Here is a 17,705-nt window from a genome sequence, read left to right on the forward strand (position 1 = left end):
TCTCCTCTGGCCTCCTCTGATTTCACTGGGGAGGATCTCTGTGAGGCTTGCCATGGGTACAGGGAGTGGGCATAGTAGGAGAAGGAACTGGAAGAGTGACTGTTCCCATGATACACATCACTATCTCTTCCTTAAACCTCAAGACTGCCCAAATCACTAATATTCCTGATTCTTTGCACATGGTTGGTGCCATTTAATTCTCTATCATCTGTCTCAAAGGAGTAGCTTCATGAACCTCTTAATTCTTTCAAGAGTCTAGTTCAGAGAAATTCCCTTACTAACCCAGAAATCTTTCCACTGGAATTCCCATACACTTTTTTCCTGGTTTTCAGCCCAAGGAACACAGCTCAAATCCCACTATTCATAAGGACAAGATGATTGAATCATCAGATTATGAATTCTAGTTAGGTAGAATCTTCTATGTTTACTCAAATAAGTTCATGCCTTCCATTTCATCCCCTGATGGGCATCAGAACTGGCTTGAAAGCTGACCCAAAAATATAATAGTCAGTTGTGCTATTAGAAATATTTGCCTGTTAGCATAAAACCTTTCATGCATTGGATGTGTGTGTGTGTGTGTGTGTGTGTGTGTGTGAGAGAGAGAGAGAGAGAGAGAGAGAGAGAGGGCTGTGCCTTAATGTTAAAGACAGACAGATGATGATAAATACATAGAGCGAGGGAGGAGAAGAGAGAAAGAGAAAGGGAAGGAGTGAGAGAGAGGGGGAGAGAGAGAAAGAGAGGAATGAGGAAGAAGGAAGGAAGGAAGGAAGGAAGGAAGGAAGGAAGGAAGGAAGGAAGAAGGAAGGAAGGAAGGAAGGAAGGAAGGAAGGAAGGAAGGAAGGAAGGATTAGCCAATAAGGAATTGTAGAGCTAGGGTAGATTTAGCATAGAAGCAGAGAAGAATATGAAAGGCAACTAATATTGAATGCCTATCATGTGTAAAATAAAATATGTGCTAGATTCCTTATATACTGTGCTCAATGGTCACAACAATACTGTGAAATCAGAGGTCAAGAACATGGTCACTGGAGACCAACTGCTTGGGTTTGAATCCTACCTCCAATACTTCTAGCATTATGACTTTAAACACATTAACCTCATTGTTTCTCAGTCCTCTGGAGAATGTGGATAATAATGTTACTATTTCACAGGGTTATTGAGTCCTTAGAACAATGTCTGGCTCAAAACAAGCATTATATGAATATTAGTTATTGATATTATTACACTGAAATTAGCCAGGGATATCACAAAGTAGTAATGAATCCTGATCTAATTCCAAAGAACTAAATCTGAAATGATCCAAGAACAGTCCTCAAAATTTAATTAAGTTTTTACATTATTTTCCTTTATGTTATCCGCTATCAATTCAACAAATATCAGTAAGCACCTACTATGTACTAGGCACTTAGAGTACACCAGTGAACAAAAGAAGACAAAGATCCCTGCCCTTTTGGAGATAATCTTCTAGCTGAGGTCTAGGGAAGGCATACAGTAAACAATAATCATAATAAGTAAGTACAATACATATTATATTGGAAACGAGATAATTGTTATAGAAAAAAAAGCAGTAAAGTGGTAGAATCCAGGAGAGCAGGTAAGGTGCAAGTCAGAATTTTAAATATTGCCATCAAAATAAATAAGAAAATGAGGACACTTTTTTTGTTTAAACTTCTTCATAGTAAATAGTACTTGTTCCCAGTGGTAATTGTTAATCTTAGCTAAACATTGAAGAAATTAGGATGTCTGTTACAGTAGTTTGGAATAAACAAACCTGCATTTGAATACTGTTCCCAGAACTTAACTAGTATATGGCTTTGGGCAAGTCCTTTTTTTTTTTTTTTTTTTTACATTTATTTATTTTGGATAGAGAGAGACAGAGCACAGTGGGGGAGGGGCAGAGAGAGAAGGAGACATAGAATCCAAAGCAGGCTCCAGGCTCTGAGCTGTCAGCACAGAGCCCAACACAGGGCTTGAACTCACACACCGCGAGATCATGACCTGAGCTGAAGTTGGAGGCTCAACCAACTGAGCCACCCAGAGGCCCCTGGGCAAGTCTTTAAACCTCAATTCTTTCACCTATAAAGAGAGATAATAACATCTACAATGCAGAGTTGCTAAAAAGATTAAATAAGATAATTTAAGTGAGGTGATTTTCTCAGTGCTTATTAAGTACTCTCTGACTACAGTTAATGATAGCCATGGCCCTATATATGATGCTAAAATGTGACATAGGGATCTAGGGTTCACCATATTTAAAGCTCCAGTGTCTTGTGCGTGAAGATGTTATTTTAATCTACCCATGGATGAAAAAGCATGATGCAGTTTATTTTATTTGTTTTATTATTTTTAAAAAAAATTTTTAAATGTTTATTTATTTTTGAGACAGAGAGAGACAGAGCATGAATGGGGGAGGGTCAGAGAGAGAGGGAGACACAGAATCTGAAGCAGGCTCCGGGCTCTGAGCTGTCAGCACAGAGCCCGACACAGGGCTCGAACTCACAGACTGTGAGATCATGACCCGAGCTGAAGTCGGATGCTCCACTGACTGAGCCACCCAGGCGCCCCGCATGATGAAGTTTAAATTCCTGGGCAAGGATCAGAGATTGGAAGTTCCTGCAGAAAGAGCATATTGTGACCACCACCATAGACCCAAAAGCCTGACACTTCAGAACATGAACCCAAGACTGGAAGTCATGAACAGAGCCCTTCTTATAAGCCATTCACTGGATTATCCTTTGCACACTTACCTGCATTCCTGAGTTTAGGCTTTGTTTTAAAGTAAAAGCCTGTTCTATTGGGGACTTGTTTTATCATGGCTACCGTCTTCCACTAACCTGAGGGAAATGAATGTGTCCTAAATTTTACTTTGGAAAAAAGTGCAACCTAATTTCTATAGAGAAAGACAGAATAAATGAGATTTGTTCATATAAAATCTGAAATATATGCCCTGTGTGCTCACTGTGTGGGGAGATTGGGCACTAATGGTTTTCTATTGTAAATTCTCTAACAAAAAGAAAAAGTCCCTCTTTCACCTAGGACAGCTAGTAAATGGAATTGGATTGGTTTGAGGACTCTACTCATGATAGGGGAAAGTAGGTCTTCAAATGATTCTGCACTTGCATTCTTTGTTACTAAGCTACGTAGTAGTGAATTCCCAACTGGAACTGAATATTTATTTGTTATATGGTGAGACATCAAGATCCTAGTCCCCCTAAATGAAATTTCCATTTTGATTTAGATTTTAATTAAGTTTCGTTAGGAGTCTCTATCTTACCATAGATATTTGAATCAAAGTACCTTTTATTTTCATTTATTTGCATTAGGGCTTCAGTATTTCTTCCCTACAAGACACAATTGTTGTAGACTGATGGAGAATCGCTAGCATGCAGTGTATCTGATGAGTAGCAACTCTGGAGATCAAGCAGGAGATCCCCACCATAAGTCATGTGTTAAGTTCCTTGATGCCAGAGAGATATTTATATTTTATATTGTCATGAGTAATTAAAAGTTACATATTTCAGGAGGGTGGGTGGCTTGGGGAGGAGGCAAAACATTACCTTTGTTAAGTAGCTACTGTATGTCCCACACATTAGGCTAAGCACTTTATATATGTAATTAACTCATTCCAAATAGCCTAATGTTACATTTGCAAGGCTAAATGTCAAATTGGAGAGGCTATCATTTCACAGAGCTGGAAATGGGTTATCCTGGGTTTTCAACTAGTTTTACAACCCCTCCCCTCACAAGAAACCTCTTCCCCTTGTACTGTACCGTGATAAATCTGACACTACTCGATTTATGTGTGTGTTTTTCAGTCAGAATATTGGAACAATTACAATGGAGCCCACTTTTTCTTTGTGAAAGACGTGAACTTAACTGCAGTGTGTTCAGGATTCATAACACACATGTTGCACACATGACACCCACCTGCCACTCATGCAGTGCTAAGTCATACCGTTTCCTTGGTTTTAAATCCTCATCAATTATGGGCCAAACTTCTAACATAATATATCTTTCAAATCCTTTTTTACTTCTTTTTTGTGATAAAATACATATATAAAATGTATGGTTTTAACCACTTAAGTGTGCAGTTCGGTGGCGTCAACTACGTGCATAATGTTGAACGACCATTGCCACTGTGCAGTTCCAGAACTTTTTCACTGCTCCCCAAAGGAAACCTTGCACCCATTAACCAATCACTCATTGGCTTCTTTCCTTAGCCCCTAGAAACCATTAATCTCCTGTCTCTATGGACTTGTGTATTCTGGATATTTCATATAAATGGAATCGTACAATGTGTGACCTTTGTGACTGGCTTCTTTAACTTAGTATATTTTTAAGTTTCCCCTATGTTGTAGCACATGTTCTATCACTTTTTATTGGTGAATAATATTCCATCAGATAGCTATACCATTTATGTTTACCCATTCATCACTTGGTAGGCATTTAAGGAGAGGGGAGAGATACTATACACTAAATGTATAAATTAATCGAAAGAGGCATCCACATCTTCAAAAGGTTGGGATTGAAGTATTGGGATCATTTACTGAAAAATTCGAGCTGTGTCCCTTTGTGTATTATTTTATAGGGTTGAATCAGAGACTGGATATAGTGGCTGTTCTAATATATTTTTGTTTATTGGTTAAACAAATATATTTTCGTGTTAAAAAATCATTAGGGAAAAAGAGCTAGCAAATAAACGAGCCAAATTTCTGCTTACCTGACACCTGTTCTGGGGTTTCATAAATTCTAGGAAAGCCATATATGCCCCTTCCAGATGCCAGAAAAGTGCTGATTTAATTTGCATCCCTGCTGTGAAATATAAAATACGTAGGAAATTAAAATGTGCATCCTACTGATGAATGCTCGAAGCAGCATTATTTATGATATCCCCAAACTGGAAACAACTCACACAGCCATGCACAGGTAAATGGATAAACAAGTTGTGTAACAGCCATATCATATACTACTCAGCAATAAAAAGGATCAAGCTGTTGAGACCTACAACAGTGTGGATGGATCCTAAAATAATTATGTTGAATGAAAAAAGTCAGATTTTTAGAAGAGTACATACTGTATGATTCCATTTTGATAAAACTCTAGAAAATGCAGACTAATCTATACCAACAAAAAACACATCAGTGACTTTTGGGTAAGATGAATGGGGAGGGGCTAAAGGGAGGAGTTAAGAGAACAAGAGAGGAGCCTGAGTGGCTCAGTCCGTTAAGCACCTGGCTTTGGCTCAGGTCATGATCTCACATTTCATGGGTTCAAGCCCCACATCTGGCTCTGTGCTGACAGCTCGGAGCCTGCTTTGGATGCTGTGTCTCCCTCTCTCTGCCCCTCCCCTGCTCACACTCTGTCTCCTTCGGTATCTCAAAAATAAACAAATGTTAAAATTTTTTTTTTAACAGAACAAGAAATCTCTCAGGAATGAGGAGTCTGTTTATTCTCTTGATTGTGGTGATAGTTTCACAAGAGTATACATATGTCAAAACTTATAAAATTGTACAATTGAGTTTTTAAGTTTATTTATTTTGTGTGTGTGAGAGAGAGGGTAGAGGGGCAGAGAGGGAGAGGGAGAGAGAGAATCCCAAGCAGGCTTCATGCTGTCAGTGCAGAGCCCAAAGCAGGGCTTGATCTCATGAACCGTGAGATCATGACCTGAGTTGAATTAAAGAGTCAGGTGCTTAACCAAGTGAGTCACCCAGGTGCCCCTAAAATTATACACTTTAAAAATGTGCAGGGGCACCTGGGTGGCTCAGTCGGTTAAGTATACAACTTTGGCTCAGGTCAGGATCTCACTGTTTGTGGGTTCAAGCCCTGCATCAGGCTCTGTGCTAACAGCTCAAAACCTGGAGCCTGCTTCAGATTCTGTGTCTCCCTTTCTCTCTTCCCCTCCCCCACTCACACTCTGTTTCTCTCTCAAAAAAATTTTCTTGTTAATGTTCAGTTTATTATATCTCAATTAGACCTTAATAGAACTGTTTTTAAAAAAATACACAAGTAAAAAAATAAACACATAAATAAGTAAATGCACGTTCCAAATTATGGCTGTGAATGACTTTTCATCCAGATAAAAAAGTGAAACAAGTTATTACTATTAGTAAAAAGAGAGGGGACTATAGCTAGCAATTAGCACTTTTTATTTTATTCATTCTGTTATTGAAGTATAGTTGACACAAAATAGCAATTATTTTTTAAAATTTATTTATTTTTGAAAGAGAATACAAGGAGGGGAGGTCAGAGAGAAAGAGGGAGACACAAAATGTAAAGCAGGCTCCAAGCTGTCAGCACAGAGCCTGACATGGGGCTCGAACCCACAAACTGCGAGATCATGACTTGAGCTGAAGTCAGATGCTTAACTGACTGAGCCACCTATGTGCCTAAGCAATTATGATTTTTAATAGGAGCACTAAGACCCATCCTATTGGCTATGTTGAGGGAAACAATTTCAAGTATACACAATCTGCTGATCGAGTTCTTTGGTAATAAGTAGGAGCCTATGATTAGGCTCCCAATTTTTAACCTTACCAAAAGTGTCCATGCACTCCATTTCTCCATGAGAATTAAAAAAAAAAAAAAAAAAATTACAGGACCGGATGCCTGGGTGGCTCAGACCCGTAAGCAACTGACTTCGGTTCAGGTCATGATCTCATGGTCTGTGAGTCGAGCCCTGTGTTGGGCTCTGTGCTGACAGCTCAGAGCCTTGCACCTGCTTTGGATTATATGTCTCCCTCTGTCTCTCGTGCTCTGTCTCTCTCTGTCTCTCAAAAATAAATAAACATTGAAAAAAATTGTTTTAATTACAGGACCAATGGGTCTATCTTACTATCATAAGCAAATTAAAGCTGGAAAGCATACCCACACAGAAAACAGTCATAGTGTGATGCTACTTTTGGGCAGCTAGACATATCACAAACCTGGTTAATTCAGGAGTGAGCCTGATAAGTCAGTTAATGCCAATTCTTTGGGGGCAGGCTGAGTAGGTCAAAAATGCATAATCCACTTATGTACATGAAGAAAGTGAAGTGTTCAGCAGAATAAATTAGTACTGAACTTGAGCCTACAACTTTCTGGTTTTACCCAGTCTAAACAATGGAGTCTTGAAAAAATGGTCAGGTATGCAGATTTTATAAGTAACCAGAGTGTTTCCTTAGCATGGGATTTTAGAAAGAACAGAAAATCATTTACTGAGGATGAAGACACCATACCGAGAATCATGCTGATGGTACAGAGTCCAACACAACCAGCTTTAAACCATGTTTGATGTGTTTCTACCCTAATCTTAGTCTCCTTCACCTAGGAAAGTGGATTCATAACACAGACAGCTAAGGATATAGATCTGACCCATTTTAAAAACATTTTGTACCCCGCTGGTGTGAATACTCTGAGACCTTACTCTTATAATGTCTCCTCTTGCATTAGGACCTCTAGTGTAGTTGTTTGTTCTTAGTCATTTCGTGTTAATCTCCAGAATGTCTGTGTGCTGCTAGAGCACTGTTTAAATTGTTTTGGTTTTAATCCAAGCTATCTTTTTAATTTAATTGTCTTTTAGGATCAGCATTAATTTCCCGTCCCTTGTCCTGTGCCCTCGTTCTTCTTCATTATTCCCTTGCATGCACATGCACACACACACACACACACACACACACACACACACACACACAAACAACACCTCAATGGGAATATTCACTTTTTGCTTCAAGTCTTGCTGAAAACCCATTGCCTATTGGGCAGAAACATGGAAACATCAATGCCACAATACCTACTTATACAACTCCACTTCCTGTTGCCCTGGCAATAGTAGCTCAGGGAGTTATTACTTAATCCCTTCATTATGGGATTTTTGCAAGCAGAGTGGGAATCTCCTCTACATATTGGAGGTCAGGATACTGTGCCCACTTGTATCTCGCACAGAGTGATTTTCTCCCAGTGCTGGATCCCAATATTCTAATTATGTCTCAGCTATAAGAAAAAAGTGTGCTTCATCCTACAACGTGTTTCAAATGAAATTTTCAAAACCCACATCAGGCAAGAGACATACTGAACAGAAAATATTATCTAGAATTTCCAATGTCTCTGCCTTTTGATTTCCATGTGCTTTGGTAATTGGAAGGTGGAACAGATGGTGACAATCTCATTGAATATGGTGTGCCCATTATAATAGTCCATGCTGCCAAGCAATTCTTCACAAGCAAAGGATGCATTAAAAGGGACTGTGGCTTTCAAAAACCAATGATGAGCTCTGTGGGCCGGGGATTATGCAGGGGGTAGAATGGACAGTTTATGGCCCTTAGATGCAGCTGTTTTGTGAAACTCACAACACCTGTTGCAATCCACAGAGGAGGAAAAGGGAGGCATCAAAGTGGGATGCTGGTCTGACCCATTATTAGCACACAACTCCAGCTCAGAAAAGCATCCAGATCTTTTATCAGTGAAGCCCTCTAATTCTGGCACTCCCTGAGGATGAAGAAAAACAACGCCCAACTATGTGTGTGCTTCATATTTTGAAAAAGGAGCCAATTCAACCACAGGCAGCCCTGTACAAAATATGCATGGAAATGGTTTTGTTCTGACTCATTGGATGACTTTCAGGATCAGGCAACAGGTAGTTGTTGAAATAACCCAGCTTTCCACATCTACTGTCTCACTGCAAAAATCCTCTCTAATTATTATAGCAAGTGCAACAACTTAAAATGAAATTCATTTAATAATTCATAAAATGCCACAGGTGAATGGAAATCAACATGCTTGTAAATACTCTGCCTTTGTACATTTTCCAGTTTGCTAGGAGTCTTACAGAGACTTAATTAAGCATTCTTGGGTTCTACTTGATAAGGTGGCATTTGTTATCAATTTATAGGTTTGAATTTGCAAGACAAGCAATCAAGAGGCTAGTTATTTCCTTCTGGGTGTTTTGCACATAATTGGAATAGGCAGAAAGAGAGGGGAGGTGGCAGTGGGTTCTGCTGATGTGTGTATGAGAAACACTGTCTTTTTCCCTACCAAAAGAAACAGTATTCCGCTCATAAAACAAAACAGAAAACTTCTCTGCTCCCCATTATACATATGCTTGAAACTTATTTGTATTGCTTACATGTTCCATTTCCCCCTTTATATCCACACTTACAAGAAGTCTCTTTTTTAAATAGAACCAGGCAGAGATTAATATTTATTTTTTGATGACAAAAATTGTGCATGCTTACTTACTAAATAAAGTGGGACCACCAGGAATAAGAAAACACAGAAAAGCACAAATTTGTACAAGTCTGTCCATTTTACATTTTGATGTATTTTTCCAGTTTTGTTTCCTATACATAGGTTTTCAAACATATTTAAAAATCATGACAGAGATATAAGTCTGAATGCTTTATTTTATACATACACTTTGTGAATGAATATTTAAATTGTTGAATAATATTCTATTGTTTAGACATTATCCATTTACAATTTTTTTAATATAATTTATTGTCAAATTGGCTAACATACAGTGTGTAAAGTGTGCTCTTGGTTTTTGGGGTAGATTCCCATGGCTCATCGCTTACATACAACACCCAGTGCTCATCCCAGCAAGTGCCTTCCTCAATGCTTATCACCCATTTTCGACTCTCCCCCATCCCCCCCATCAACCCTCAGATTGTTCTCTGTATTTAAGGGTCTCTTATGGTTTGCCTCCCTCCTTCTCTGTAACATTACCCATTAAAAAAATTCATTGTATTTAAAAAAAAATTTAATGTTTAGTTTTGAGAGAGAGAGAGACAGAGCATGAGCAGGGTAGGGACAAAGAGAGAGGGAGACATAGAATCCAAAGCAGGGTCCAGGCTCTGAGCTGTCAGCATAGAACCCGATGCAGGGTTCGAATCCATGAACCATGAGATCGTGACCTGAGCTGAAGTCAGAGGAGGCTCAAAAGACTGAGCCACCAAGGCACCCCAAAAACACTCATTGTATTTTTGAACATTTAAGAAGTTTTTAAATGTTCTGATGTTATAAATAATACTCTGATGGAGAGTTTTGTGCCTAAGACCTTTCTAGATTACAATTATTTATTTAGAAACAAATTTCAAATTTAGACTGTATATTTTCAAAAATGGTGCAATTTTATACCCCATTAGCAATTTATGAAAGCTACCATGAATATGTTTACATGAATATGTTAAAATGTTTACATATTTGATAAGCAAAAATGGTACTTCGTTTGCATTTGCGTTTCTTTGATGACTAGTGAGGTTGAGTATTTTTCCACTTGTTTGTAGTCTAATTTTTTTCTGTTATGAATTGTCCGTGTCTTTTGCATATTTCTCTGTTAGAGGCCTTGCATTCTTCCCTTGGCATGAGTGCTCTGTACTGTAGTACAGGTGCTGTCATATTTGATGTTTGTTATTCCCTAAGTTGTTGCTTTCCTTTTAATTTTGGTTATTAAATTTAAATGTGCTTAGATCAATGTTAGTCTTTTCTTTTACACTTATTCTGGGACTTTTAAGCTTAGAAAGTCCCCACTGACATCCACATTCAGAAGCTCTACAGTTGAGGAAAAGATTATATGGATTATTTTTATGTATTTAACCCTTAATCGATCCAAAATGTATATTCTTGATAAACTGTGGAAACCAATATGGATTAATTCTTCTCCAAGTGTTAATCAGCAGTCCCAACAGCAGTTACTAAATAATATTTCTCTTTGCCTCTGATTGGGAATGCTTCCATAAAACACACACGCACATGCACACACACTCACACACACACACACACACACAATGAAGATAATTTATTTCTGTTCCTTTCACACAGTGAAGTTACTCCAACATGAAGGATTACTGCCTTAAACTCAGATGTTACTAGGGCTGAGACTCTTGTCAGAGCGTTCTATGTGCTGAGCCAGGCCTGCTCAATGCTACCTAAATGAATATCAGAGTTCACCATTTCCCCTTGAGCCCTACATATTAGAAGTGTGCACTACCCAACTCTCTTGAGTCAGCTCTCTAATCTCAGCAATGCCATTTCTGTTTCCACCTATCCCCATCAACTTTCAACAATGTTTGCTCTGAAGTGACAACATACTATCCAAATGAGCCTCCCTCCAAACCCAAAGGATGGTTCAGGGACTTAAAAACATCCAGTGTAGACTGTCCCCCAACCCTGGCCAGGAAGAAATCCAAGACTAATTATTTTCCCATTCTCCTATCCAAATCTGTATCTATTTTCTATTCCCATAGGGAAGATCACACTCTCTACTTAGCCCAGTAGCAACTAATCTATCAAACCAAACTTCAAATCTGACACTAAATATGCATCAGAGCCCACCATGTCTGACATACTAGCTTCCCATTGCTGCCATAACAAATTTCTCCAAGCCATAAACTTAGTGACCTAAAACAAAACAAATTTATTCTCTTATGGTTCTGGAAGTTAGAAATCTGACCTAGATTTCAATGGGTTAAATTAAGATGTTAAAAAGGCTGTTACCCTTCTAGGTCCTGGGAAGAATTCATTTCTCTTCCCAGTTTCCAGAAGCCACCTTCATTCTTTGGCTTATAGTCCCTTACTACATTTTCAAAGCCAACTGCCTACAATATTCAAGTCTCTCTCTGATTCTTCTTCCTCTTGGTTTTATTTAGAAAGATCCTTGTGATTACATTGGGTTTACTTTGATAATCCAGGATAATCTCCCCATCTCAAAATCGTTTTTTTTTTATTTTTTTATTTTTTTTACATTTATTTATTTTTCAGAGACAGAGACAGAACCCAAGCAGGGGAGGAGCAGAGAGAGGAGACACAGAATCCAAAACAGGATCCAGGCTCTGAGCAAGCTGTCAGCACAGAGCCCAACGCAGAGTTTGAACCCACGAACCATAAGATCATGATAAAGTCGGACACTCAACCAACTGAGCCACCCAGGCGCCCCTCTATCTCAAATCTTTAATCACGTCTGCAAAGTCTCTTTTGCTGTGAAAAGCAACCTATTCACAGGTTACAGGGATTAGGAAGTGGGTTAATATTTAGGCTTTTTTTTATGTTTAGTTTTGACAGAGAGATTGAGACAGAGTATGAGCAGGGGAGGGGCAGAGAAACAGGGAGACAGTATCCAAAGCAGGCTCCGCACTGAGAACAAAGAGCCCAATGCAAAACTTCAACTCATGAACCATGAGATCATGACCTGAGCCAAAGTTGGATGCTTAATGGACTGGGCCCCAGGTGCCTGGGCTGATATTTAGATATCATTGTCCTGCCTACCACTCTAAAGTTGGAGTGAGAAAACAATGACTCCGTAGACGTGATGATTTCTGGTCACAAACAGGATCAGTATGGTCATAATTAAGTGTATATATATATATGTGTGTGTGTGTGTGTGTGTGTGTGTGTGTGTATGTGTGTATGGGGGGTTGCCCATTTTATTCTTCCATTAGTTTTTCTTTTACTCTTTCCAGAGAGACAACGTAGAAGTATTTAATTAACTATTTGGTAGTAACAGAATGTCCTATTTATTCCTTGACTCTGAGTCTTACTGACTGGCAAGTTACTTAACAAATATGCCATGTCTCAATTTTCTTATGTATAACATGGTGATAATAAAAGCATCTTTGTCACAGAGATTCTGTGTCCATAAAATGAATTCATTCATGTAGAGAGCTTAGAAAAATGTCTAATAGATAAAAAATACTCAAAAAGTTAGCTGCTGTCATCCTCATCATCAGCATTATCATTACTTACTCTCTTAATAAATATTTTTCTAAGTCTGGGTATAAGGCTATGTACTAGGATTTATATGCATTTTTTCCTCAAAGCTCTCAAAATCTAGGAAAAGTGACAGGCACTTAAATAACTGAGTGTGACAAGCCATACTTTACTAAAGTGAAACCATTTATAGATCCACAGAAAAATGCATAACTGATCCCGAGGCCATTGCACTGTGTGGTGTGTGTTTGGTGGGGAGCAGAGGGCAGTGGAAGAGGAAATCTTCAATGAAGATGTGTCATTTAAGTTATGCATGGAATGTTGGCAGTATGAAGAGTGAAGACTTTAACGTGTGCTAAGTCTTCTCTCTCTTAGCATAATCAGTTTGATCCTACATTGGCTTGCAAAACACCTATAATTATTGGCCTCGTCCTGATTGCATATGCAGTGGGAAAGAGACTTAATATAAAACAGAAGAGAATTGCTGTCACCAAGGAGACAAGGCTTACATGCTCAAAACCATGAAGACACATGTGTCTGCCTTCTTACTTTGGGAATAATCAAAAGAAAGCCTGGAGGGAGCAAGAAGATTTAATTTTTCCAGAATACTGAAATAACCAATCCATAGTATACAAAGGAAGCCTTTCATTTTGTGAGTGAGGCTGAAATCTAGATTTGCCTAAACTTCTAGCTCTTAGATGGAAGACCCGAAGTGAATCCTGGTCACGTGATGCTTGATCAAGCGCTCTTTGGGCAAAAGTAAGGTGCTTCAGCTTCAAGCTATAATCTTTAACAAGTTTTCCTCGGTCCTGCCCACATTTTTACTAGCACAATACACACTTCTGACACAGCTTCACTGCCTTGGTTAAGGACAACTACTCTTCTGATGTCCTGAATAGACATCTTCACTTTCAATATTGAATTTTTAATAATTTAATAATTGACCATAAATAAATCATTGTAAGAAGTGCAGGGCCTTTGCTTCTTGCTTCAAGATGTGTGTGTGTGTTCAAAAAATGAAACATTCATTCAGGCTCACATGAGACTCTGTGGCTATTGTTATCAGCACAGAGATTTAAAATGTTCAATAACTCGCTCAAGTTTACATTTCTAGCAAGTGGAGGAGCCAGGATTTGAACCTATTTCTGCCTGTTTGAAGAATGTGTAACCTTACAAGTTTAATATGGTGATGGATGAGTCTGTTTCGTAATTTAAAAGTTTTCAAAGATGAACGGGGTATTGAAGAGGGAAAAAAAAACACTGAACCTTTATTGATTCTATTGTTGTGGCTATTTTTTCCCCAGCAAGATCCAAGAAAGGAGAGCACCCCTCAGCTAGACCCAATTTAGATCAAGTGGGAGACCAAGGAAGATGATGATTAATATGCTCTTCATTGACAGAGGCAATCAATGCCTTCCTTTCAGTCTGCTCTCTAGAGAAATACAGCCAGAGGAACATGTTACTGGCTGCCCAGCAAAAGTGCACAGGAAATAAGGGTCATCTCATCAAACCATCATCTCCAACAGCTGACCTCTCAAATGGTCTCACCTTTGATAACAAAGAAGTTTTTATTTTTATTTTATTTTTTTTAGTTTAAATTCAAGTTAGTTAACATATAGTGTAGTGTTGGTTTCAGGGGAAGAATTTAATGATTCATCACTTACATACAACACCCAGGGCCTCATCCCAACAAGTGCCATCTTGAATGCCCATCACCCACTTAGCCCATCCCCCACCTACCTCCCGTCCAGCAACCCTCAGAACAAATAACTTTTTTTTAAGTTGCTAAATATCTGATAATTTGTGAGACATCACTCTTGTTACAAATATTATATGGGATTTAAAGTTCACTTCTCTTGAATACCTCACTAATATTTTCTCAGAAAGGGCATAAACAGCAATAATGTTCTGCATGACTTCATTTTATTTTTGTCTGCATAGAATCTTGCTTTGTCCCAAGTCCTTTTTAATACTGTCTCCATTTATTCTAGTAATTGTTTAAGAATGGTGGTGAACTCTGGACTTATCAGAACTTTTATTCTTAGAGAAGATATATCATAACATTATTATGTCTATGTAGGTTAGAATGTTTATTATTACAGTTAAGGAAAGACCAAAGACAGTGGTGGCGTGCCTTCCAGTAGGTGAAGATCTGTCACATGAAGAGGACAGATATGCTGTTCCTAGGACCAGCAGCAAAATTCACGGAAAGATAGAGCCTTTGGAGAAAGCCTTTGGGCAGGCAAAGCATTTATGAGGAGGAAGATTTGAGGTCAGACAAGGAAATATATTTTTTCAATAATTTTTTAAATGTTTATTTAGTTTTGAGAGAGAGAGAGAGAGGCATAGAGACATGAAGACACAGAATCTGAAGCAAGCTCCAGGGTCTAGGCTCCAGGCTCTGAGCTGTCAGCACAGAGCTTGACACGGGGTTGAATCCATGAACTGCAAGATCATGACCTGAGCCAAAGCTGGACCCTTAACTGACTGAGCCACCAAGGTGTGCCAGACAGGGAAATATTTTTTACAAGTGGTAAAATTCTATTCTACAACAAAATCTGCTTCCTCATGAGGTAATGAGCCTTTCATCATGAGAAGTATGTAAGCTGAGGAGGAAAGATTATCTGCTGGGAATGATATAGAGAATATTCCTACATTGATAAGAAATTGGAACAAGTGACATCTAAGGCCCTTTCCAACTCTGAGCTTATGAGTCTGTGTTGTAAACTATAGAGAATAGAAAGATATCTATGTCTAAGATATGGCTAGCATAGCCAAAATCTTTTATATAAACACTTTTTTTGCCTATAGGTACTAAAAAAACCTTGCTTAATTAAGAATTTTCTCATTAATAAATAAACAATTGACAATTCATAGTTGTCAAATGATAGTATCTAGAATATTGAAAGAAAGAAGAGTGCTGAGAAAGAAGTCTTTTTTTTCCCTTTTTGCTACAATACAGCAAGCCAATTTATCAACAACCTTTTTTTTTTTTAATCCCTTTGTTCTCTCCAGGAAGTCCTTGGAGACAACAGTGAAAAAAGGAGGCGAGTCTTGAGGAGTGTCTAAATTTACCAGACCAAATTCAGCAATTTTGGTAACAGCAAGTTATTCATAGAAAAACTGAGCATCTGAAAGTTGGAAACTGATTCATCTCTCCCCACATTCTTAACACACAACTAGTTATACATTGTTGTACAGCAAAACTTTGTGACTTTAAGCAACACAGAAAAGGTGAAGGGGGATGGGAGGTACAGGTTTCTGGTTAAGTAAAGAATAAGTCACAGGAATAAAAGCCACAGCATAGGGAATATAGTCAATGTACTGTTAATAGTGATGTATCAGGACAGATGGTAGCTGCACTTGTGAACACAACATAACATATGAACTTGTGGAATCTGTTATATACCTGACGCAAATGTAACATTGTATGTCAACTGTACTCAAATAAACAAACACACTTAAATTTAACTCACAATGCAATTCGAATTGGGTTTAGCTAAGCTGCTCTGTGGCTCTCTGTTAGCCTTTCTCACTGAGTTCACTGCTAGTCACTTGGATGTCTCTGCTTATGTGAGTGAGCTGTGAACTTGTCATGGGGGCAAATGAGTCATGATTCTCTCAGATTCAGCAAGCTAGTCTCAGAGATGGTAGTAGGTGTCTAAAGGTAGGAAGAGAGAGCAAGCCCCAAAGTACAAGCACTTTTCAAACCTCTGCTTCATCACCTTTGCTATTACCTTACTGAACTAAGCAAATGGCGTGGGTTTAATTGTGTCTTTCCAAAATTAATAGGTGGAAGTCCTAACTTCCAATACCCTCACAATGTGAACTTATTTGGAATTAAGTTTGTTGCAGATTTAATCAGCTAAATTAAGATGAGGTCATATTGGAGTAGAGTGGGTGACTAATCCAATATGACATTAAAAATATGATGTAATCCACTATGTCCTTATAAAAAGGGGAAATTTAGAGATAGACACACACACACACAGGGAGAACACCATGAAGACTGGTATCATGTTACCACAAGCTAAGGAACTAACAGAAGTTAGAAGAGAGGCCTGGAACAGATTCTTTCCTAGCACCTTCAAAAGGAACTTGGCCCTTCTGATATCTCTTGGTCTCAGGCTTCTAACCCTTAGATTTGTGACACAATAGGTTTGTGTTTTTTTAGGTCACCCAGTTTGGGGTACTCTGCTGTGGCAGCCCTAGAAGACCAACACAGGAAGTCACATACCAAGTCCAGAGTCAGTATGGGACTGACCAAGAGCATGGATACAGGCAAGCATGAGCAAACTGGGGACCAATTCTGCAATAATACACCCCAGAGAGTAAAGAGGTAGGAGCCTCTATAGCATTCCTAGTATATTCAGCTAAGTATGTGCATACAAATAGCTGTGTTTTAAAATTATTTTTAATCCTTCCTCTGTGTTGCTATGCCATCAACTTGACCCACAGGTTCATTTGTTTGTTTGTTTCTTTTAAATTTAGGGATTATTTTTAAAAATTTAATATTATTTCAGAATTGAAATTATTATTTACAAATTATTTACATTGTTTATACTGTCCCAGATTCCAATATATAAAACAAAGCGTATTCTAGGAATTTTAACTGTTATGGCTATTCCTACCCTGGGGGCAGAAGTGATCTATAGCTTGCTAGCAAACCGGAGTCCTTTCCTTCTTTATACCTACCTTTATTATAGCCCTCACCACACTGAATTGTAATTCTTGAACATTTCTATTTCCTTCCTAATCTTATAAGCATTGCAATGACAGAAGTCATGTCTTAATTTTCTTTGTCTTTAATGCCTAGCTCAGATATTCATTCACTTAATTCTTTATAAAGTCAGAAAGTATTTCTTCAGGGCCTACAATGTGCTAGCACTTGGGGACAGAATGATGAAGAAGACAGACATGGCTTCTGTACTTACAGGGCCTAAATTCTCAGTCCTTAAAAGACAGTCCCTAAAAGGATAGCTATGACAAATAAAGTATGGTGAATATTACAGAGGAGGAAGAAAGTG

At 38.4% G+C, this 17,705-nt stretch overlaps 1 long non-coding RNA gene across 1 annotated transcript in view; it reads left to right on the plus strand.

Annotated features, from left to right (window-relative positions):
* Positions 1 to 17,011, plus strand: part of LOC132661555 (uncharacterized) — a 172,766-nt gene extending 155,755 nt beyond the window's left edge. Inside the window, exon 5 of the long non-coding RNA XR_009602283.3 lies at positions 16,853 to 17,011. This is a non-coding gene — a long non-coding RNA (uncharacterized LOC132661555). The remainder of the gene's footprint in view (positions 1 to 16,852) is intronic.
* The last annotated feature ends 694 nt before the right edge of the window (positions 17,012 to 17,705 follow it).

Source organism: Panthera onca, chromosome D1 (genome assembly GCF_046562875.1).
Source record: "Panthera onca isolate mPanOnc1 chromosome D1, mPanOnc1 haplotype 2, whole genome shotgun sequence".
Classification (NCBI taxonomy): domain Eukaryota; kingdom Metazoa; phylum Chordata; class Mammalia; order Carnivora; family Felidae; genus Panthera; species Panthera onca.